Source organism: Camellia sinensis, chromosome 13, assembly GCF_055761805.1.
Source record: "Camellia sinensis isolate YWXY chromosome 13, ASM5576180v1, whole genome shotgun sequence".
Lineage (NCBI taxonomy): Eukaryota > Viridiplantae > Streptophyta > Magnoliopsida > Ericales > Theaceae > Camellia > Camellia sinensis.
In genome coordinates this window covers 119,426,321-119,450,682 of record NC_138973.1, presented here as the reverse complement: position 1 = coordinate 119,450,682, position 24,362 = coordinate 119,426,321, and the positions used below count along the sequence as shown (strand labels likewise).

The window sequence follows — 24,362 nt, the reverse complement described above, 5'->3', positions numbered from 1 at the left end:
AGGTGTGTGGGTGTGTGGATCTCTGAGAACTCTCAGGTATCACTTGTGTGTGTGCACGCATGTTGTTGTTGCCGCCTTATTATGGGTCCATGTTTGGATGTCTTGCATTAGTTAATAGATATTACTCTCCTCGTCATTTTAATGTTTGAAATTATTACGATATATATATGTCGTCCAGAAGTGCCTCTACACGTACCGAACTAATGATTTTTTTCCCTTTTTTGCAGATGTTTTTGGACATACAAAAGTCGATATGTTTTTATATAGTGGTTTCTACAAAATATTTTTTTGGTAGAGTAAATATCAGCTAATTTGGTAGAAATTAACATAGTACGTGGTACAAAATAGTTTTGTGGCAGTATAGAATATAATTTTTGTTGTGGTACAGAAGTTATAGGTGTACAATTAATTTCGTTATTCCAGTATTATGTATGGAATTAAATTCTTGACGTGGGATTAGACATGGTTCTTATGAAATTTGTAATATATATATAAGTGGACGTTCAATATTAATTTTTTGGATGGTTGGAACTGAAATGTGTGCACGTTGTTGAATGCTTGATAACATATTTACCGTTGATGGATTATATTGTTTATACATAGTACAGGTTGTATTAATAATAGATTTAGTGATGGATTAATTTGTACAGGTTGTTTATAGAAAATTTTATTTAAAAAAAAAAAAAACACGTTAAAGTATTTGGCTACCAAATATTTTGGTAGCCAAATACGTAATAGTTATTCTCAAATTATTTGGCCACCAAATATTTTGGTCTATAATAGTTATTCTCAAATTATGGTAGCACTTTGAGTGACTAATTTTTTAGTGGTGGAAACATACCTTTTGCCGACTAAACACAAGTCACTAGCCAAATGTGTACATTCGGCGACTAATAATTTAGTAGCTAAAAGTGATACCTTTTGCCGACTAAAAAGAAGTTAGTAGCCAAATGTGTACATTCGGCGACTAATAATTTAGTAGCTAAAAGTGATACCTTTTGCCGACTAAACACAAGCTAGTAGCCAAATGTGTACATTCGGCGACTAATAATTTAGTAGCTAAAAGTGATACCTTTTGCCGACTAAACACAAGCTAGTAGCCAAATGTGTACATTCAGCGACTAATAATTTAGTAGCTAAAAGTGATACCTTTTGCCGACTAAAAAGAAGTTAGTAGCCAAATGTGTACATTCGGCGACTAATAATTTAGTAGCTAAAAGTGATACTTTTGCCGACTAAACACAAGTTAGTAGCCAAATGTGGTAACTTTCGGCGACTAAAGAAATTTTAGTCGCCAATACTATCGCCGACAGGGTAAAGGCGACAAGCTTAGTGACAAAATATTATGGTCGCTAAATCGTTTCGGCGACTAAATATGTGACTTTTGGCGACCAATATTTTGGTAGCCAAAAGTGACATTTCTTGTAGTGTGTGTTGTGTGTTGTGTGTTGTGTGCGCGTTGTGTTAAAAAAAAAAATTTGATTAATTGTTAATTTTGTTGCCTTATCAATTTAATTATATTTTAATTTAGTATACTATCTTTTGATTAAAAATAATTTTTTTTATCTCATATTCAGATTATCTGCATGTGCACATAGCCGTTTAAATATTCTTTGATTAGTTTTTGGATTTAGACTTGAACATCTTGATGATTAATGTGCAAACTTTTTAACCTGTGTGAGATTTTGAGCCTATCATTATTTTTGGAGAGTTATTAAATTTACTCTTAACTATTCATTTGAAAGAGAGTATTATTTCGTTGTTCAATCTCATATTTTTCAATTTGGTTGAACGTTGAGAAATCATTTTGCATTTATATCCAATAAAAATCGGGAAAGTTGAAAAATTGTATCAAATTCTAGAAAATGATTTAGGCTATTTTTGTATTATTTGAGTTTTGACGTTTCTTTTTCTACATAATAATAATAATAATAATAATAATAAAAACCTTAGAAACCAATTTGAGCCTACATTCCAAATATTTCATTCAATAAAACCCTTGATGATAATTAGCCACTGTTTTCAGGAGCAAAAGAATGGAGGAATTGATAAGGAAGAGGATAGATAATAAACAAATTAAAAAAATAAATAAACAAAAGAAAACAAAAAAAAAAAAAAAAATTGAGAAGTAAGATTATGGGAAGGAGTCTACATTGGTACATATTGTTGAAGAAAGAGAATGTTAAAAACATAAAATAATAATTTTGACTGTTCTTTTACATTCAAAAAAGAGATATTGATTTTTATCCATTTTCTTACCTATTCCTAACCTTGTTTGACTAACTCAGTAAAAGTCTTATTTGATCTCAGAATTGGTAAAATTTAGATACAGACATGATGGATGGAAGTGTTAGTGTATTTTTTTTTTTTTTTCAACATTTAGCATTTAGCATTCCTTTGAAGAGATTGTGTTCTTTTATGCTAGCGTCTTTCATAACTTACATGCGAGATATTTTGATTTATTTATATTAATTTAACTCGCATAAATCTATGAGATTTGAGTCAAAGCATACTTCTTATAGAACTAGAGTCTTATTCCATTTTGAGATTAAATAATATTTTTGTGAATTATAATTTTCACACACACCGAATATAGAGGTAGATAAATTATTTTTACTAATTACTAATATTTTGAACTTTGATAATTCTTCTGCTAATATATTAAAATTAACAATTATTTCTGTAAATATTTTTTCTTAAAAAAAACTGGTTATATCCATTGTAAACCCTCATGAGACTACAACTCGCCCACTAGGGGTAACTTAGGAGTTCAAAAACTAGTTACATATGCTAAATACAATTGTATTCTCTACGAAAATGGCATAGATAAATTTTATTTTATTTTTAATTTTGTTTTGCTCAAGAATTAACAAAATATAAGTTGAAGGTGTGATTGGAACCTAAATATTACACATTTGACTCGTTAAAATATATTTTATTAGTCCGTTTATTTATATTATTTTATAATTTATATAATTTTGTGTATCTGTATATATTTTAGTTGTTTGTAAATAAATTAATATATATATAATATTTTTTAAATATTTTATATATTACACTACTTATTATTTTTTTTAAAAAAATAAATAAATAAAAAGAAGGAATGATGGCAGACATCACCGAATCAGTATCCTCTCCTTGGGGTTCCTACTTGACTTCCTACTTGTTGAGTCATTGGGTCCACCTTTAGGCCTAATTTTGATAATTCGAACCGTTTATATTTTAAAATTTGTTGAGTATGTCATACTGTAACAAATCAAGTTGATCGGATATTAAAAAGTATGTGTTCGGAAAACTAATTAAAAAATATTTTTTTAAAAAAATTTAATAAACAGTTTTCCGAACACATACTTTCTGATATTCAATCAACTTGATTTTTTAAAAGTATGATATATTTAATAAATCTTAAAATATCAACGGTTCGTGTTATAAAAATTAGGCCTAAAAGTAGACCCAATAACACAGCAAGTAAAAAGTCAGGTAAAAATCTCAAAGAGAGGATTCTGATTTGACATCACCACCTCCCCCCAACCATCCCTAAATTATATATATATATATATATATAATAAAATATTATATTATGATATTATTTTGTATATTATATTATATAAAAAAAATTAAAAAAATACATATAATTGATGTCGGCAACCCTCGGGCTGCCCGGCTGCCCAACACCGCTCCACTGACTGGTATATATATTATTTTATTATAATATTATATTATTTATTTATTTATTTTTGTAGATCTTTTGCCTATGAGAATGAGAGTATAGCGACCCCGGTCTTTTCCCATTTGATTATTGTATCCGGACTGTTCCGTAGATTCTGTCATTGTATAATTGTTGTTGTTGTTGTTCCTTATTTTCTTATTTGGAATTATAGGATGTGTTGGGCAGGTTTGTTCAGGTTGGTTGGGTTTAGAAACCAAGTGTTGCTGTCCAGAATTTTGGTTATTCGCTCGAGCGAGGAGTTTGTCGCTCGAGCGAGATGTCATTTTTGTTCTTCGCTCGAGCTGGGGTTTGGTCGCTCGAGCGAGAGTTGGCGTCCTGTATGGACCTGTAGCTTTGCATTCTTGGCTCGAGCGAGCTTTTCTTCGCTCGAGCGAGTTAGTTTGTTCTTCGCTCGAGCAATAGTTCCTTCGCTCGAGCGTGAGTCTGGTTTCAGGCCTGAGGGTTTGAGTTCTTCGCTCGATCGAGCTTTCTTTCGCTCGAGCGAGCTTTTGGGTTGTTGGCTCGAGCAAGGCTTCCTTGGCTCGAGCGTAGTTTCTCTGTGTCTGGTCGCTCGAGCGACCAAGTCTTCGCTCGAGCGAGCCTGTCCAGTTTATATACACAGCAGCGGGATTTGATCAGTCTTTTTCATCTTCTTTGGATTCCAAACCCTAGGTTCGACCTCTCTCTCTCCCTACTCACCTTCTCTCTTAGGTTTGATCTGTTTAGAGAGTGTTTCAACCCTAGTTGCTTTATTAAAAAGATAGAGGGAGTCGAGAGCTTCCATTTAATCTGAACATTTGGCAATTTGGAGCACTTTGGTATTTGGGTACTCATCTTTGTCTTCACCATTTGGGTTGTTTCCTGTAAGGTAGGGATTTCCTACTCCATTTTATAGGTTATGTTCTAAGTTTTGGTATTTTAATATGTTGGGAATACTTTGGTAAATTTTGGGAAAAACCCTAATTGAATTATTGAATTGATTTGTATAAGTAATTCATGGAATTGGGAAAAGATGGTTAAATTCATGGAATTGGGGAATTCATTGATTAAATGGCATAATTGGATAATTTGAATCATTTGTCTATTGAATTGTGGACATAGTTATTTTCAGTTTAGAAATAACTGTTTTGGGCTATCGGTGGAGGATAGTCGTGATTGTTGTAGACATTGCATGTGGATTAGGAATAACTGGAACTAATCACATTGGTTAAGTCATTAATTTTGACTATGGCATTGATACAGAAAATACATGTATTGGTTGAGCATTGCATTTGCATACATTGTTTTGTGTGTGGGAGGAGATAGGGGATGTACTCCACGGTTTAGGGGAAGATAGGGGATGGACCTCTAAACCGGATTTTGTTTGGGAGGAGATAGGGGATGGACTCCATTAGCATCACTTTTATGTGTGCTTATTTATATAGAAGTGTTTTATTGATACAGCACTAAAATGTGTATCAATCTGGAAGTATGAAGTGTTTGATTTGAGCTTGAGTCTCATTTGTTTGTTGATATTGGAAGGATGTGAATATGATATATGTGATTCACTGTTGTAAGTTTGGCCAGGTTCTGAGCCATGTTGATAAAATTGGAAAGTAAAACGTATCTTAGACAATAGTGTCATGAGACTGTAAAATGAAGTAATTGATTATCTTGGTTAACCATCTGTTGAATGCTATTGCTTTATTCATTGCTTATATGTGGTTTAGTATATTTCTACTGGGTTGTGGCTCACCCTTTATGGGAACATCATTTTCAGGTTCAGGTGATAAACTACCTCCAAGGAATTAGCTTGGGAGGGTTTGTCTTCTGGATTGAAGAAGACTACTTTTAGTTAACTGTCTTAAATTATTAGTACATGTAAACATTCAAGCCTAGGGCTTTTCTTGTATTGAGTTAGAACTCATATTTTTGTGTCCAAGTGTTGGCTTGGAAAGTTGTAAGCCTGTAGGGCATTTTATTCGATGATACATGTAATGCTTTATTTTGTAATACTCTGATGAATGAATTAATAGATTGTCTTCTTTAAATAATAAATGTCAATGATATATAATGGGTTAATTTTGAGGGCGTTACAACTTGGTATCAGAGCGTACCGGGTTTGAATACTTTGGGTATGTGGGAAGTGATTAGTATCACATTGGGTTCGTCTCGTTTCATAGAGACTTAGTGTAATGTTATTTGCTTACGTGATAACATGTTTATGTGATTATGTGAGTATGGAATGTAGTTTCTAGGATGTTGATTGGACCCTTGAGTTTCTAGTAGTCTTGTTGGAAAGGCACTTGATCACTGCTGCTTCCAACCGGAACTATAGTAACGCATTGGGACTATCATTATCCGGGAATGAAATTCGTAGGTGCTTATGTGATTATGTGCTTACGTGGAATGAATTATTGTTGTCCATTGCATTAGGACGCGAGTGTTTAGCTTCGGCACATTTATTAATGTGCTAATGTCTTTGTTTCCTTTATTAGGATTTCAGGACGAGGACGAGGACGCGGTAGGCGTGGTAGGCCGGGTAGGCAGGAGGTGCCTGTGCCAGAGGAGATTCCGGCAGTTCAAGAGGGAATTGGCCAGGCCAATGTGGCCGAGCCAGTAGGCCAGCAGGCTATGGGCGCTCTAGCCCGATAGATAGCAGGGGCATTCAGGGAGTCAGTAGGCATTCTCAGAGCTGAGAATCAAGCTCAGGCTGTTATTGCGGATGCAGGGCCTTCCTTTCTGAAGAGGGAGTTCTTCCGGTCTAATCCGGATGAATTTGTGGGTGATCCTAAAGAGCCACTTAAGGCAGATGAATGGCTCGAACAGACAACGAAGACGTTTGAGATGCTTGGCATCGAAGACGAGGGGTTGAAAGTGACCTTGGCATCTTTCCAGTTGAAGGGGGATGCGGGTCAGTGGTGGAAGTTTACTAAGGGGCGTATAGGAGGTACGTGGGAGGCTTTTGTGAATGCTTTCCAGGAGAAGTTTTTATCTTCGGCAGTTAGGGAGAAGCTGCGAGACCAGTTTTGTCAGCTTAAGCAGGCGAGTTCTTCAGTGGCCGAGTTTGAGGCTGCATTTACTAGTTTGTCCAGGTTTGCACCTGAGTTGGTGGCGTCTGAGGAACGCCGTTGTATTGAGTTTGAGAAGAAGTTGAGGCGTGGCCTCAAGCTGAGAGTTGGGGGAACTATGATTCGGGATTATGGGCGTATGGTTGATGCTGCAGCCCATATGGAGATCATGATGCAGGAGGAGGAGGAAGGGCAGAAGGGCTCCAAGAGGAGTCAGGATAGTCAGAGTGATGGTAGGAGACAGAAGGGTTTTAATCCCCAGCAGTCTCAGGGTAGCTTTGCTAGATCGACTTTTCCTGTACCGAGTGCTAGTTCGGGGAAAGGCAGTCAGGGAGACATTACCTGTTTCAAGTGTGGCCAGCTGGGCCACAAGTCTCCAGTTTGTCCTCAGAGGGGAGGAGTTCAGAGAGCAGCATCATCTTCGGCTCGATCTCAGAGCCAGAGTCAGGGTAGAGGTCAGCCACTCTCGTGTTATCAGTGTGGTCAGCCAGGGCACATGAAGAGGTATTGCCCACAGTTGGGTGGCACACCTGGTGCATCTGGTTTGAGGCCGATTCAGGGTCAGCAGCCAGCTCAGTCGGGTCAGGCCTCGAGGGTTAATCAGGGGGCTTCATCGTCCCAGACAGTGCAGCAATCTTATGCTCCTAGGGGAGAGCAGGTTGATCAGAGGTCGTCTGGGCGCATGTACGCTGTTACTGCGCAGGATCTTGTACCGACTCCATCAGTTGTGAGAGGTACCTTCTTGTTTTGCAACTCGGTTGCTAATGTTTTGATTGATACGGGTGCATCTCATTCCTTTGTGTCTGCTGCATTTGCATCTGTTTTGGAATTGGAGTTAGCACAGTTAGCATCTCCTATATGTGTAGTGTCACCTCTTGGGGGTGAATTGATTTTGAAACAAGGTGTTAGGGGTTGTGATATAGAGGTTGATTATCATAGAATCCCATTTTCCTTTGTCGTTATGCCTATGAGAGGTTTCGATGTTATTTTGGGTATGGACTGGTTATCGTCATATCGGGCAGTTATTGATTGCTATCGCCAGAGGGTCACTTGTTGTACCATGAGCGGAGAGTATTTTCATTTTCTGGGGGACTGGGTTGGTGATGTGTTGCCACCGGGGTATGTTCCGCGAGGAAGGAGTGAGCTTAGTGGGCTACTTGCTAACCTTTTGATTAGTGAGGATAATGAGACTCAGATTGTATTGCCAAGGGTGGTTTGTGAGTACTCGGATGTCTTTCCCGAGGATCTTGTTGGTTTGCCACCGCATCGGGAGATTGAGTTCTCTATTGACCTAGTGCCTGACACGGCGCCGATTTCCATGGCACCTTATCGTTTTGCCCCAGCCGAGTTAGTTGAGTTGAAGATCCAACTCCAGGAGTTGCTAGATAAGGGCTTTATACGTCCTAGTGTTTCGCCGTGGGGAGCACCGGCCCTCTTTGTTAAAAAGAAAGGTGGTGCTTTGAGACTTTGTATAGATTATCGGAAGTTGAATCGGGCTACGGTCAAGAATAAGTACCCTATGCCTCGTATAGATGACCTGTTTGACCAGTTGAAGGGTTCCCGTTGTTTCTCTAAGATATACTTGAGATCGGGTTACCACCAGTTGAGGGTCAGGGAAGAGGATATTCCGAAGACGGCATTCCGTACGCGGTATGGCCATTATGAGTTTTTGGTGATGCCATTCGGGCTCACCAATGCACCGGCAGTCTTTATGGACTTGATGAACCGGATCTTCCGGGATTGGATCGGTTTGTAGTCGTTTTTGTGGACGACATCCTTATCTATTCGCCTTCTGAGGAGGAGCACGAGGCACACTTGAGGGTGGTGCTTGAGTTACTTAGAGCCCATAGGCTGTATGCCAAGTTTGGGAAGTGTGAGTTCTGGCTGAGAGAAGTCAAATTCTTAGGCCATGTGGTATCCGGTGAAGGAGTGTCTGTTGATACATCCAAGGTAGAGGCAGTGCAGGATTGGGCACAGCCTAAGAGTGTATTTGAGATCCGCAGTTTTCTGGGATTAGCTGGGTATTACCGTCGGTTTGTGAAAGATTTCTCCAGGTTAGCATCACCGTTGACTAGACTGACTCGGAAGGGAGTCAAATTTGTATGGAGTGAGACTTGTGAAAAGTCGTTTCAGGAGTTGAAAGTTAGACTGACTACCGCTCCAGTATTGATTATTCCAGAGAGAGGATTGGGTTATGCAGTCTATTGTGACGCTTCACGAGAGGGTCTGGGTTGTGTACTAATGCAAGAAGGGAAAGTAGTTGCCTATGGTTCACGTCAGTTGAAAATTTACGAGCAAAATTACCCTACACATGATTTAGAGTTAGCAGCTGTGATTTTTGCCTTGAAGATTTGGAGGCATTATCTTTATGGTGAGAGGTTCGAGGTGTTCTCGGATCATAAGAGTCTGAAGTATTTGTTTACTCAGAAAGACTTGAACTTGAGGCAGAGAAGGTGGATGGAATTTATAGAGGATTATGACTTTGAGTTGCATTATCATCCGGGAAAGGCCAATGTGGTGGCCGATGCCCTTAGCAGGAAACCTGTTGGTGACATAGCTAGTATTGCCATCCGAGAATGGGAGATGTTGGGTGCACTTGGGGAGTTTGATTTACTTCTGGGCGAATCCGTTGAGGCTGCGGCCTTGTTTTCTGTTATTGCACAGCCTTCACTTGTGACTCGAGTGTTAGAGGCTCAGAGAGGTGACTTTGAGGTAGAATCTCTCCGTGAGAAGATTTCCGGTGGGAAGGTTGAGAAGGGTTTGATGGTATTTTCCGACCTGAGTGTGAGATACTGTGACCGTCTGTTTGTGCCGGAGTCTTGCCGAGAGGAGGTACTCTGAGAGTTTCATCATTCACACCTTCCGGTGCATCCGGGAGGCACTAAGATGTATCGGGATTTGGGTCGCCAGTTTTGGTGGCGGGGTATGAAGAGAGATGTGGCAGCTTTCGTATCTAAGTGCCTTACTTGCCAGCAAGTGAAGGCCGAGCATCAGAGGCCAGCGGGTTTGTTGCAACCCTTGCCTATTGCCGAGTGGAAGTGGGAGCATGTCACTATGGACTTCGTTGTAGGTCTTCCGAGGACTCAGCGGGGTAGTGATGCTATTTGGATGGTTATAGACCGATTGACTAAGTCGGCGCACTTTATTTCTATGCGCGTGAGAGATTCGGTAGATCATCTTGCCGACTTGTATATTCGGGACATAGTGAGATTGCACGGGGTCCCAGTGACGATCGTCTCAGATAGAGATCCTCGTTTTACTGCCAGGTTGTGGCAGAGTTTGCAGAGTGCCTTAGGCACTAAGTTGACCTTTAGTACGGCTTATCATCCTCAGACTGACGGACAGTCCGAGCGTACTATTCAGATACTTGAGGATATGCTTCGGGGTTGTGTTCTAGACTTTAGTGGGTCGTGGGAGAGGCACTTGTCGTTGGTAGAGTTTGCCTACAAGAACAGTTTCCAGTCTAGTATCGGTATGGCACCATTTGAGGCCTTGTATGGCCGACCGTGTAGATCTCCTGTGTGTTGGGCCGAGGTGGGTGATGCACCTCTGTTGGGACCAGAGTTGGTGAGGGAAACGACGGAGAAAGTTGAGCTTATCCGTAAGAGGCTTGTTACAGCACAGAGTCGTCAGAAATCGTATGCCGACCGTAGGAGGAGACCTTTGGTGTTTGAGGTGGGTGATCATGTCTTTCTGAAGATATCACCTAGACGGGGTTTGATGAGGTTTGGGAAGAGTGGGAAGTTGTCCCCTCGGTTCATTGGTCCGTTTGAGATCCTTGAGAGGATTGGCGAGGCTGCTTATCGTTTAGCTTTGCCGCCGCAGTTGTCCGGAGTACATGACGTGTTTCATGTGAGTATGCTTCGAAAGTATGAGCCGGATCCATCACATGTGTTGGATTGGACCGATTTAGTAGTTGATGAGGATGTCTCGTATGAGGAGAGACCGATTCGAGTCTTGGATAGGCGGGATCAAGTTTTGCGAGGCAAGACCATCCCTTTGGTCAAAGTTTTGTGGAAACACCACGGAGTGGAGGAAGCCACTTGGGAACGTGAATTGGAAGTCCGCAAGAAATATCCGGACATGTTTGTTGATTTGTAATCTTATAATTAGATTCTGTTATATTATTGAACTTAAGAGCTTTACATATGTCTTAAGTTGTAAAACATTGAGTATGTTTTGGTAAATGGGTGTATCTTGAAACTTGTTTCATTATAGAAGATTAGTGTAACATTGTATATGTTGATTACATTGTTGGATGTGTTATATATATCATGCAATTGAATATGATATGGAAATTGTTAACATTGAAAGGAATAATGCATAATAGTGGTGCAGGTTGAAATATATGTTGTTTTATATATATTGTGGGATGCCTCTGGATAAAGAGATGAAGTGACCAGTATTGGGTCAAGTTGTTTAGTATCGTTCTATACTATCTTTGGGTATTGAGAAAAACCTGTTTTCAAATTTGTGCCTAATTTCGGGGACGAAATTCTTTGAAGGGGGGGGGGAGGTTATAGCGACCCCGGTCTTTTCCCATTTGATTATTGTATCCGGACTGTTCCGTAGATTCTGTCATTGTATAATTGTTGTTGTTGTTGTTCCTTATTTTCTTATTTGGAATTATAGGATGTGTTGGGCAGGTTTGTTCAGGTTGGTTGGGTTTAGAAACCAAGTGTTGCTGTCCAGAATTTTGGTTATTCGCTCGAGCGAGGAGTTTGTCGCTCGAGCGAGATGTCGTTTTTGTTCTTCGCTCGAGCTGGGGTTTGGTCGCTCGAGCGAGAGTTGGCGTCCTGTATGGACCTGTAGCTTTGCATTCTTGGCTCGAGCGAGCTTTTCTTCGCTCGAGCGAGTTAGTTTGTTCTTCGCTCGAGCAATAGTTCCTTCGCTCGAGCGTGAGTCTGGTTTCAGGCCTGAGGGTTTGAGTTCTTCGCTCGATCGAGCTTTCTTTCGCTCGAGCGAGCTTTTGGGTTGTTGGCTCGAGCAAGGCTTCCTTGGCTCGAGCGTAGTTTCTCTGTGTCTGGTCGCTCGAGCGACCAAGTCTTCGCTCGAGCGAGCCTGTCCAGTTTATATACACAGCAGCGGGATTTGATCAGTCTTTTTCATCTTCTTTGGATTCCAAACCCTAGGTTCGACCTCTCTCTCTCCTTACTCACCTTCTCTCTTAGGTTTGATCTGTTTAGAGAGTGTTTCAACCCTAGTTGCTTTATTAAAAAGATAGAGGGAGTCGAGAGCTTCCATTTAATCTGAACATTTGGCAATTTGGAGCACTTTGGTATTTGGGTACTCATCTCTGTCTTCACCATTTGGGTTGTTTTCCTGTAAGGTAGGGATTTCCTACTCCATTTTATAGGTTATGTTCTAAGTTTTGGTATTTTAATATGTTGGGAATACTTTGGTAAATTTTGGGAAAAACCCTAATTGAATTATTGAATTGATTTGTATAAGTAATTCATGGAATTGGGAAAAGATGGTTAAATTCATGGAATTGGGGAATTCATTGATTAAATGGCATAATTGGATAATTTGAATCATTTGTCTATTGAATTGTGGACATAGTTATTTTCAGTTTAGAAATAACTGTTTTGGGCTATCGGTGGAGGATAGTCGTGATTGTTGTAGACATTGCATGTGGATTAGGAATAACTGGAACTAATCACATTGGTTAAGTCATTAATTTTGACTATGGCATTGATACAGAAAATACATGTATTGGTTGAGCATTGCATTTGCATACATTGTTTTGTGTGTGGGAGGAGATAGGGGATGTACTCCACGGTTTAGGGGAAGATAGGGGATGGACCTCTAAACCGGATCTTGTTTGGGAGGAGATAGGGGATGGACTCCATTAGCATCACTTTTATGTGTGCTTATTTATATAGAAGTGTTTTATTGATACAGCACTAAAATGTGTATCAATCTGGAAGTATGAAGTGTTTGATTTGAGCTTGAGTCTCATTTGTTTGTTGATATTGGAAGGATGTGAATATGATATATGTGATTCACTGTTGTAAGTTTGGCCAGGTTCTGAGCCATGTTGATAAAATTGGAAAGTAAAACGTATCTTAGACAATAGTGTCATGAGACTGTAAAATGAAGTAATTGATTATCTTGGTTAACCATCTGTTGAATGCTATTGCTTTATTCATTACTTATATGTGGTTTAGTATATTTCTACTGGGCTGTGGCTCACCCTTTATGGGAACATCATTTTCAGGTTCAGGTGATAAACTACCTCCAAGGAATTAGCTTGGGAGGGTTTGGCTTCTGGATTGAAGAAGACTACTTTTAGTTAACTGTCTTAAATTATTAGTACATGTAAACATTCAAGCCTAGGGCTTTTCTTGTATTGAGTTAGAACTCATATTTTTGTGTCCAAGTGTTGGCTTGAAAAGTTGTAAGCCTGTAGGGCATTTTATTCGATGATACATGTAATGCTTTATTTTGTAATACTCTGATGAATGAATTAATAGATTGTCTTCTTTAAATAATAAATGTCAATGATATATAATGGGTTAATTTTGAGGGCGTTACAGAGAGGAAGCGAAGACCAATCGAAGAGGGGAAGGAAAGAGAGGGGGAACTCGGGGCAGAGAGCTTCAGGCGAGGGCTTGGTCCAGAGTGAGAGTGTTTAGTTTCTGAATATTAGTGTGTGAAATAATTTTTTATTTTAGGATAGAGATGAAATCTTGAAAAAATAAATGAGGTAAGTTATATTTAGTAATTTTAATTTTGATTTGATTTAGATGCAGTTGTATAATTTTTAGATATATATATATTGTAATAAAGGTTTTTTTTAAATTATGTTATACAATGGTTTTCACTGTTGTATATTAGAATTGTTAGAAGAGTCGTACTTAGTAAGACGGGTCGTGTATCAACTATATTTTAGTTTAGTTTAGTTTAGTTTAGTGGTGACAGCCCGTACTAAGCGAAGATGATTCCTAACTTTCTGATTTTGATATACAAATTCTCTGGACGATATATTTATAATCAACTTACATCATAGGATCCAAATAAATGATTTTCTAAAGACCGAGTACAATTACTCCCATTTGTGAGTGGTGGATTCAAAATTTTAGGATATTTATTTTATTTTGTTTAATTAATTATTTTAATTTTCACTCCAAATATTTCGCAACCAAATCTAAAGTTTTAAATTAAATTATTTATCATTAGTCCTTGTCGATCGACACTTAATCTTAACTCCTATTATACGAAGGAATTGGTGTGGCCGCTGTGCGGAGGTGCACAGCTGCCACCTGTGCAGCTATTTGGACCCTTTTCGGGGCCCATTTTGATAATCCGAACCGTTCACATTTTAGAATACATCAAGTGGAACATACCTATAAAAAATCAAGTTAATCGGATATCGTTTACCTATTCATCCACTCACATTTGTATTCATTTTAATACTTTAAATTACAATTGTTATTTATTTTTGTTGATACAAATATGAGTGGATAAATGGGTAAACGATATCCGATTAACTTAATGTTTTACAGGTATGTTCTACTTGATGTATTCTAAAATGTGAACGGTTCGATTATCAAAATAGGCCCCGAAAAGGACTCAAATGGCTGCACAACAGTGGCTGCTGTGCACCCCCGCACAGCAGCCACACCAATTCCTTATACGAAATAGTTGTTTTTACTTAGTTTTAAATAAAATATTTTGGTATGCAAACGATCATATCATTTATATTAGAGTCTTACTAAAGAAGTAGAATTAGATAATTTAAATAATAACACTTCACTACAAATAATAATAGAACACAATAATACATTAATTAAGTAATAAAAAAAACTTAGCGAAAAATTTAAAACAATTAATTAGAAATTATAAACGAAATATGGCATATAATATTAGCTAATGGCAAGCGCGTAGTAAGATACATAAGAAACTACTATAGATAATTACTGGTACTTTTATAATGGAAATTCACCATAAGGCTGATGCCCATTTTTCGAAGATAGAATAAAATTTAAGATTTTTTTGAAATGAAATTTTAACTACATAGTGTATTTATAATATTTTTGGATTTATATTTTATTTTTGTAATCTTTTTAAGAATTAAATAGATTTAAATTAAATACTTTAAGAATTCAATAGATTTAATTGATAATTAAGAGATTAAATAAACCTTAATTTATATACTTTAGGGATCTATTAAACACAATCAAGAGCTTACGAATAATTTGACAATAATTTAAGGTATAAAATATTATAAACCTAACATATTATTAGTTCCATCAATGAATGATTCTTTATCAATAATATGTTCCATCAATGAATGATTCTTTATCAAAAATTGATAGTTTACTCCAATCCACAATCAAACCCGGAATAATTTTTTATGTGAATGGCAACTGTATCATCTTCTTCAATGATTTAATTCACGTGGTCTTTATAATTCTTCTATACGTAATCTCTACTTGGTCTTTATCATGAAACCTCAGCAGGTTAAGATCACCATTTGTCATCTTTAAGCATCATCGCAAATCGTAGCCATGATGCAGTAACGTTACAAGCTCTATACCAACTAATGTAACGCACACCATAAAATAATAATTAGTGTGTTTGGTTTGAGTTTTCTTAATTAAGTTTTTTAAAAATTAAGTTTTTGTTTTTCGTATTTTTTTTGTTTTTAGTAAATATTTTTAAAATTTGAAGTATTTTTTTTTTTTTTTACTTTTTTAGATACATCTTATTTAGACGTGTCTAAAAAGTAAAATATTTGTAAAAAATTATTTTTAAAAATTAAGATATGCACAAAAATACAAAAAAGTATACAGATTTTTTTTTTTTTTTTTTTTTTTTTTGTATTTTTGGTATTAAGTGAACTTTTTAAAGATTTTTTTCACAAAAATTATACTTTTAAATGTATTTATATTAGGTGTGTCTAAAAAATTAAAAAAATTACTTAAAATATTAAAAAAATTCAATAAAAACAAAAAAAATACGAAAAATAAGAAAGTAGAAATTTTCTAAAAAGTGTTTTTAAAAAACTCAAATCAAGCAAAGTGAATAATCTTTTAATCCGTTGATTCAAACAAGATACTCATTGATTCATAATGAATGTCGAGAATAAACGCTTAACAATGATTGATTCTAATAAAATACCAAAAGTTAGAACACAAAATATATAAATTCACAATCATTAATCATAAAAATACTTTTCATTGCCCTAAGGCTTATATCTTTATTTAGGGCGAATTAAAGATACATAAAAACACTTTTCATTGCCCTAAGGCTTATATCTTAATTTAGGACTTGTATTATTCTGATTCATGACTTTTTAATTGTGATACATTTGATCATAAATTTTGAATATTGTTCCAAATAAGGACATCAAAGATGTTTTATTTGCAAATGGTCTATTTTAAGGACAAAGTCGTCATATAACTCATTTTGTATAAGTTAATTTGTATATTGTTTGAAATGTAATTGTCTTTTTTTAATAAATAATGTTGTAACTTTTTTGGCTATAAAGTTCTGTTTGGTTTGGTTTTAAGAATCTATTTTTAGAAAATTTTTCTAAGAAACTAAAAATTAAATTAGTAAAAAAAATTTAAAATACATCATTTTTATATAATTTTATCTTCTAACGGTAGAAATAATTTTTTTTATATATTTATTTTCGTTAAATTAGTTTTTATTTTTTCAAAAGTCAAACATGGCGGCAACTTTGATATCATTATTAAACCAATTCATTAAATCAAAAAATCTAAAACTAAAAGCAATTTCATATATTAAACATATTGATAACACATTAAAAGTCTTATAACCATCAATTACATGATAATCATAAAAAATATCAATTAACAACAAATACAATTATCTATTACATGATAACCATTCAAAAATATTAACAAAAATAATCATTCATTACATGATTATCATCCAAACACATATTAAAAATTAATTTGGTAAAAGAGACCAACCTAAATAGAATCTAAGCCATTGTATGGAAATATGATCCACACCATTTGTAAAATGGGAAATGGCCCTAGAATAAAAAAACCAAGGTACAAGATCAGTTGACACATGAGAAGAGTTGGGAGGATTAAAAACAATGTAAGAGGATGAAGAGAAAACACTAGAAACAAGTTGTGTTACATATACTTAAAGTTATAATAGAGGATTCCGTAAATTAGAACCACCTCTAAATAATGAAAAAGACTGAAGAATATGAGGTTGATAGTTCAAAATGAGATTATGACAGCAATTAATAACTAAAATTATATATATATATATATATATACATATAAAGGTCTTGCGATGACAACCCTAACCCTAAGGGTTATCAATAAAAGCATTAAATTCTAAAATATTTAAAATCTCAATACACTCTTCACATATTCCAAAATATTTTTATACATTTCAATATACTTTTTGCACAACAATAACAACGACCCTAATGGTTACTTTTAGCATTTTCCTATATACAAATACCGAAAACCTTAGCCTACATCATCTTTACAAAATTATTTTTCACAAATTAATGCAAAGAAAGTTTGTGCAATATGACAAAGATAATTGAAAACATATCTAATATCTCAGATTTATGATTCCAATACAAGAAAAAACACTTTTCGTAACTAACATTTTGGTCGCGAAAAGTACCATATTTGGTCGCTAAAACCTTTTCGCGACCAAAATATGTTGGTCGCGAGTTGGTCGCTAAAGCCTCGTCACAGATAGTTTTCTGCGACCAAAAAAACCTTTGGTCACTAAAAGTGACCATTCACGACCAACTTTTTTGGTCGCGAAAAGTCCAATTCATATTAGCCAAAAGGGAACTTTTAGCGACCAAAAAAAGTGACCATTGGTGACTAACTTTTTTGGTCGCGGAAAGTCCAATTCATATTAGCCAAAAGTAAACTTTTAGCGACCAAAGATAAGTTGGTTGCCAAAAGTCAGCGCCTTGACCCAAAAAAAATAATTCTTTTGTGCTGCCTGAGACTTGAACTCCAAGCCAATGACTCACCATGCACCTAATCCACTCTGCCAATAACATGCTTCTTGTCCATATTCGGCAAAAAAATATATAACCCATAAATATTGGGTTATATATTATTTTATAAAACTTTTAATGCCTAAACAGAAAAATAGCATGTAATTACAGTAGTATCCTCTTTTTTAAAATTTATCCCGCCATAACTTTCCGCGACCAACTTTTTTTTTTGGTCGCCAAAGGGTAATCTTCCGCGACCAAAAAAGCCTTTGGTTGCCAATAGTATACTTTCTGCGACCAACTTTATTTTTTGGTTGCGAAAATGTGATCTTCCGCGACCAAAAAAGCCTTAGGTCACCAATAGTATACTTTCCGCGACCAACTTGATTTTTTGGTCGCCAAAAAGTGATCTTCCGCGACCAAAAAAGCCTTTGGTCGCCAATAGTATACTTTCCGCGATCAACTTGTTTTTTTGGTTGCCAAAAGGTGATCTTCCGCGACAAAAAAAGCCTTTGGTCGCCAATAGTATACTTTTCGCGACCAACTTTTTTTTTGTTGGTCGCCAAAGGGTAATTTTCCGCGACCAAAAAAGCCTTTGGTCACCAATAGGTATACTTTCCGCTACTAACTTTTTTTTTGGTCGCCAAAAGGTGATTTTCTGCGACCAAAAACTTGTGGTCGCCAAAAGTTAAATTTTAGTTACAGAAAGTGGACTATTTGCGACCAAAAAAATAGGTGGTCGCCAAAAGTGTTTTTTCTTGTAGTGTTCCTTCCAAAATATTTGTAAAATATATTCATCTATTTGCCTAAATAAATAAAGGTATAGTCAAATTTTGTGCAAATGAACCCAAACTATTTGTTCATTTAATTGTAACAAAATTTAGAATTATTAGCAATTAACCACAACATGTCATTGAATCATTTGATCTTTAACATCTAGTAGAGATTGGTCTATCAAGTTTTACAATGATAAGTATGTTTAATGAGAAATGTCCATTGTACATGAGCAAATGTCATTGATCCTCTACTTCTGAAATTATGACATCATTAACGGAGCAAGGTTTTGGAATTTCATATGTATAGGCATCATTCAAACTCACAATTGAATTTCATATGTATAGGCATCATTAAAACTCACAATTGCAAAGAAAGTAGGTTGCCTAGGAGCAGGTATAGCAACCATTTCATTGATAAGAATAGACAAAACTGTTGAAATAGTTGGTCTATCTATTGCACTTTCTTGAACACACAAGAAACCAATTTGAATGTATCGCATAATATCACTCGTTGAACATGTTTCAAGTTTCAACTAATGAATGATTCATTATCTCTAACCCCTTCCATCTTTTCACAAATCCCATGCCTAAAATGAGTCGTTAACAAGGTCATAGAAGGTTAGTCATTGAAAATATATAGAGAATATATATGCACACAATTAGAGACTAAATTGTAGTTACTTACATATCCCAACAAATTCAAAGCACAATTGGGCATATAAAAATATGTGTTTCTCTTCCCGCTTATGATCTCTAGCATCATGACCCAAAGCTAAAAACATCATACTGATAGCAATTATACGATTCTGTAATGCGGAATAAATACTTGAAGGAATCGCAATAAAAGAAGAAACTGAATTGCTCAAGAACAGTACCTCCAGCCATTGGTGCTGCTCGCGATAGGAGACGCTGGTTTTTCTATCTTCTAAACTCCGCTCACTCTAATTTGATGGTGTAAGACTGAAGAGAATTGAGTCAGTGAGCTTGGAGACCAAAACCAAGTATTTATAGCCAAGCTTCCATCAAGCTTTTCGGTGGCTCCATGTCGCCACTGCTTCAGATTATCATGAGCATGTTTTAACTGCTCCATGAACATGATGAAGATGCATAGAAGTAGTGGACCATTATAAAAACAAATTTCCTAAAATTAATGGAAGCTTGACACCCGTTCTTATGAACGGTTTCCGTGAGAAACGGTCAACATTCTCCCACTTGGTCCACACTTCTAATCTAATGTCTCATCTTAAACTTCATTGATAATCAGTATTTAAGTAATAAACACATGAATCATGGCAATAGGTCCTCCAATGACGAGTACTACCTTCCATGTATTACAATGCATTTATTTCTTAAATGTTATAATTTATGTGACAACAATTTCTTAATGAATGACCCCTACGTTCATTCTTGATCCAACATAGATGAATTTTTCTCAAACTTAAGGTGCACATAATTACAGAGTAAAAAAACATCACATTAAGTAAGAGTTTAATGAGAAAACATAGTTCGTACAATGAATGAACTACATAATGGAATTAAGTCCCATTGACATTACATGATCCTTAAATTTAGATGGTGGCATGCCCTTAGTCAAAGGATCAGCAATCATCGATTCAGTACTGATGTGTTCAATGACCACTTTTCCTTCCTTAACACGTTCCCTTATGGCTAAGTACTTAATGTCGATATGCTTACTTCGACTACCACTTTTGTTATTCTTAGTCATAAAAATAGCAGCTGAATTGTCACAAAATATCCTCAATGGCCTGTGAATAGAATCTAAGATTCTAAGCCCCGAAATGAAACTCCTAATCCATTCACCATTCGATGTAGCCTCAAAACAAGCCACGAACTCAGCTTCCATAGTGGAAGTAGCAGTCAAGGACTGTTTGGCACTCCTCCATGAAGTAGCTCCACCAGCCATACAGATATAACCTGATGTTGATTTACGTGAATCCATACAACCGGCAAAGTCTGAATCAGAATAACCAACTACTTCCAAACTGCCAGTCCGTCTGTAGGTAAGCATGTAGTCCTTGGTGCCTTGAAGGTACCGCATCACTTTGTTTGCAGCTCTCCAGTGGTCTAAACCTAGATTACTCTGATATCGTCCGATCATACCCACAACAAAAGCTATGTCAGGTCCGGTGCAAACCTGAGCATACATTAGACTTCCAACAGCTGAGGCATATGGGATGTTTTTCATTTGTTCCCTTTCCAATCATTCTTTGGGCATTGATTCAAATTGAACCTATCACCCTTCACAATGGGAGCTACACTAGGTGTACAATCCTTCATTCGATATCTCTCTAAGACTTTATTAATATAGGTTTCTTGAGACAGACCTAAGATGCCTTTGCATCTGTCTCTATGGATCTTAATGCCAATGACATAAGATGCCTCACCCATATCTTTCATATCAAAATTCTTAGAAAGGAATTGTTTCACCTCATGTAATAAATCCCTTATCATTAGTTGCAAGTAGAATATCATTCACATATAAAACAAGAAAACATATCTTACTCCCACTGACCTTCTGGTATATACACTAATCCAAGACGTTTTCAGCTAATCCAAATGAAGAAATAACACCATGAAACTTGTAATACCACTGGCGGGATGCTTGTTGTAAACCATAAATGGATTTATTGAGTTTGCAAACCAAGTGCTCACCATCACTAGAGGGGAATCCTTCTGGTTGTTTCATGTAAACCTCCTCCTCTAAATCACCATTGAGAAAAGTCGTTTTCACATCCATTTGGTGCAACTCCATGTCAAAATGTGCTACCAATGCCAAAACAATCCTTAAGGAATCTTTCTTAGATACAGGAGAGAATGCCTCCTTGTAGTTGATTCCTTCCTTTTGAGTGAATCCCTTAGCAACAAGCCTAGCTTTGTATCTCTCAATGTTGCCCAACGAGTCCCTTTTGGTCTTAAAGACCCATTTATTTCCATTAGCTTTGGCTCCATTAGGCAACTCTACAAGGCTCTAGACATTGTTGTCCCTCATAGAATTCATTTCCTCTATCATGGCATTGTACCAATATTTAGAATCTTTGCAATTAATGGCTTGTGAAAAAGATTCGGGACAATCTTCAGTTTCTATATCATAGTCAGTTTCTTGCAGATACACTACATAGTCACTAAGAATAGCCGACTTCCTTGTTCTAGTAGATCTTTTTAATGTTGCACCAACATCTTCTTGGGGAGGATGTGGTTCAACTGGTTGTTCAGAAATTGGTAATTCTTGAACTTCCTGATCTACTTGAATGATGTCAGCTGCTTGTGGAACTTCAATGATTGGTTGTTCAACACCAATTTGTACTGAAGGAGTGTTATGAACAACAATCAATCTATTACTTGAAGTGGAAGGTTGATTACCTGAATAATCATTTTCAGAAATTGTGTTCCTTGATTGATCCCTCCCACTAATCAAGTCATTCTCAAGAAATTTGGCATTTCTTGATTCCACAATCCTGGTGGTAAGAGATGGACAATAAAATCTGTAACCCTTGGACTTTTCTGCATATCCAATGAAATAACCACTAATGGTCCTCGGATCCAATTTGTTTTCTTGTAGATTATAAATCCTCACTTCAGAAGGGCATCCCCAAACACGTACATGCCTTAAACTCGGTTTCCAACCTTTAAATAACTCAAATGGTGTTTTAGGAACAGCTTTGGTTGGAACTCGGTTTAAGATGTATACAGCCGTCTTAAGTGCTTCAGTCCACAAGTTTTTAGGAAGATTGGAGCTACTCTGCATGCTCCGCACCATGTCCAATAATGTTCGGTTTCTTCTTTCAGCTACACCATTTTGCTCCGGTGAACCAGACATGGTGTATTGGGGAACAATCCCATTTTCCTGAAGAAACCTCGCAAAAGGACCAAGTGCTTGTCCATCTTCTGTATATCTACCATAGTATTCTCCACCTCGGTCTGACCTCACGATCTTAATTTGCTTACCGCATTGTTTTTCCACTTCAGCCTTGAAAACCTTAATGGCATCTAATGCTTCATTCTTAATATGAAGCAACTAGAGATACATGTATCGTGAATAGTCATCAATGAATGAAATGAAGTATTTCTGACCATGTGAGTCCATGTCTGGACTACAAATGTCTGTATGTATGATTTCCAATATGTGAGAACTCCTTGTGGCACCTTTCGTAGACTTGTTGGTTAGCTTTCCCTTTATGCAGTCCACACAAGTTTCAAAACCAGTAAAGTCAAGAGTACTAAGTACCCCATCACTTACTAATCTTTTAATATGCTCAATGGAGATATGACCTAATCTCTGGTGCCATAATGTAATGGAATTCTCATTTACAACACATCTTTTTATACTGGTGTGAACATGCATAGCATTATGAGTGGCATCATTTTGCAAATCAATACAGAAAAGACCATCACACAATGTACCAACTCCAACAATTTCAGATTTATAATCTAAACTAAAAGATGTATCTGAAAACTTAAAAGAGTATCCCAATGATACAAGTTTAGAAACTGAAATTAAATTCCTAGAAAAACTAGGAATATAGAAAGTTTTTTCTAGAATTAATTCAAAACCACTACTTAAAACCAAATTGCATGTTCCTATAGCATCCACATGTGAACGCATCTTGTTTCCCGAATAGATGCCTTGTTCACTTCCCACCGGCTTCCTTAGGTTTTGCATACTCTGCAAGGAATTTGAAATATGGATTGTAGAGCCAGAATCAATCCACCAAGTATTGTAAACATTATCAACCATATTGGATTCATAACAAACTAAAGAGAGTTGATTACCTTTCTTCTCAAGCCATTTCTGGAATTTGGGACAATCCTTGTTAACATGTCCCTTCTTTTACAGAAGAAACACACCGGATCTTTCTTTATGTCAACTTGTGGAGCCAACTTCTCTTTCCCTTTCTTATTGGCCTTAGCCTTATTCTTTCCCTGCGTAGCCAGCATTGCACTCTCTCCCGTCTCCATAATCAATATCCCTTCCTCTTGAACACACATGGTCATTAGTTCATTAATAGACCATTTATCCTTATGTGTGTTGTAGGAGATTTTGAAAGGACTGTATTGAGGTGGGAGAGTATTCAAAATATAGTGCACGAGAAAAGAATCCGAAATATCAACCTCCAGTTTCTTAAGTTGGCCTGCAGTGTCCCTCATCTGCATGATGTGCTCACGCACACCCCTCACAGTGTCAAGCCTTGTGGAACAAAACTTCATAATTAGGGTGTTAACAAGCGCCTTATTTGAAGTGACGAATTGTTCATCAACGGCCTTGAGTAAATCATGGACTTTGGTATGCTGATCGACTGAACCACGAATACCAGCAGAGATTTTGGTTTTTATGAACATATCACTGAGTCGATTGGATCGCTCCCAATGTTCATAAAGAGCAATATCAGCTTCAGTGCTGATATTGGTAACTGCAGGTGGTTCATCTTTCCTTATAGCATAATCAACGTCCATCCACCCTAAATGAAGTAAAACCCTCTCTTTCCACATTTTAAAGTTGTCACCCTTAAGTTCGGAAATTTCACAACTGACATCAGAAACTTTAACAGATTGGCTAGCTGCATAAATTTAAATATACGTGCTTACATTAAAATAAGGCATAAATGAAGTTCATGATCTACCAATGTGAATCGTGCTAAAAATTGAATCTAATGACATATAAAATTGCCTGTGGACTATTTTTTTTTTTTTTAATTCAAGTAGATTCAATTATTCTTTATGATATATAGTATCACAAATTGAACTTTGTGATAAAACTATCAAATTATTTACTGTTTCATAATTCCTGTGGGTAATTTATGAATAACTTGATATTTTATCCTAATTAATAATAATAAAAATTCTTGTGG

The 24,362-nt window shown here is 36.4% G+C and overlaps 1 pseudogene; it reads right to left on the bottom strand.

Annotated features, from left to right (window-relative positions):
* Positions 1–19,067: 19,067 nt before the first annotated feature.
* Positions 19,068–24,362, bottom strand: part of LOC145805667 (cysteine-rich receptor-like protein kinase 10) — a 30,214-nt pseudogene continuing 24,919 nt past the window's right edge.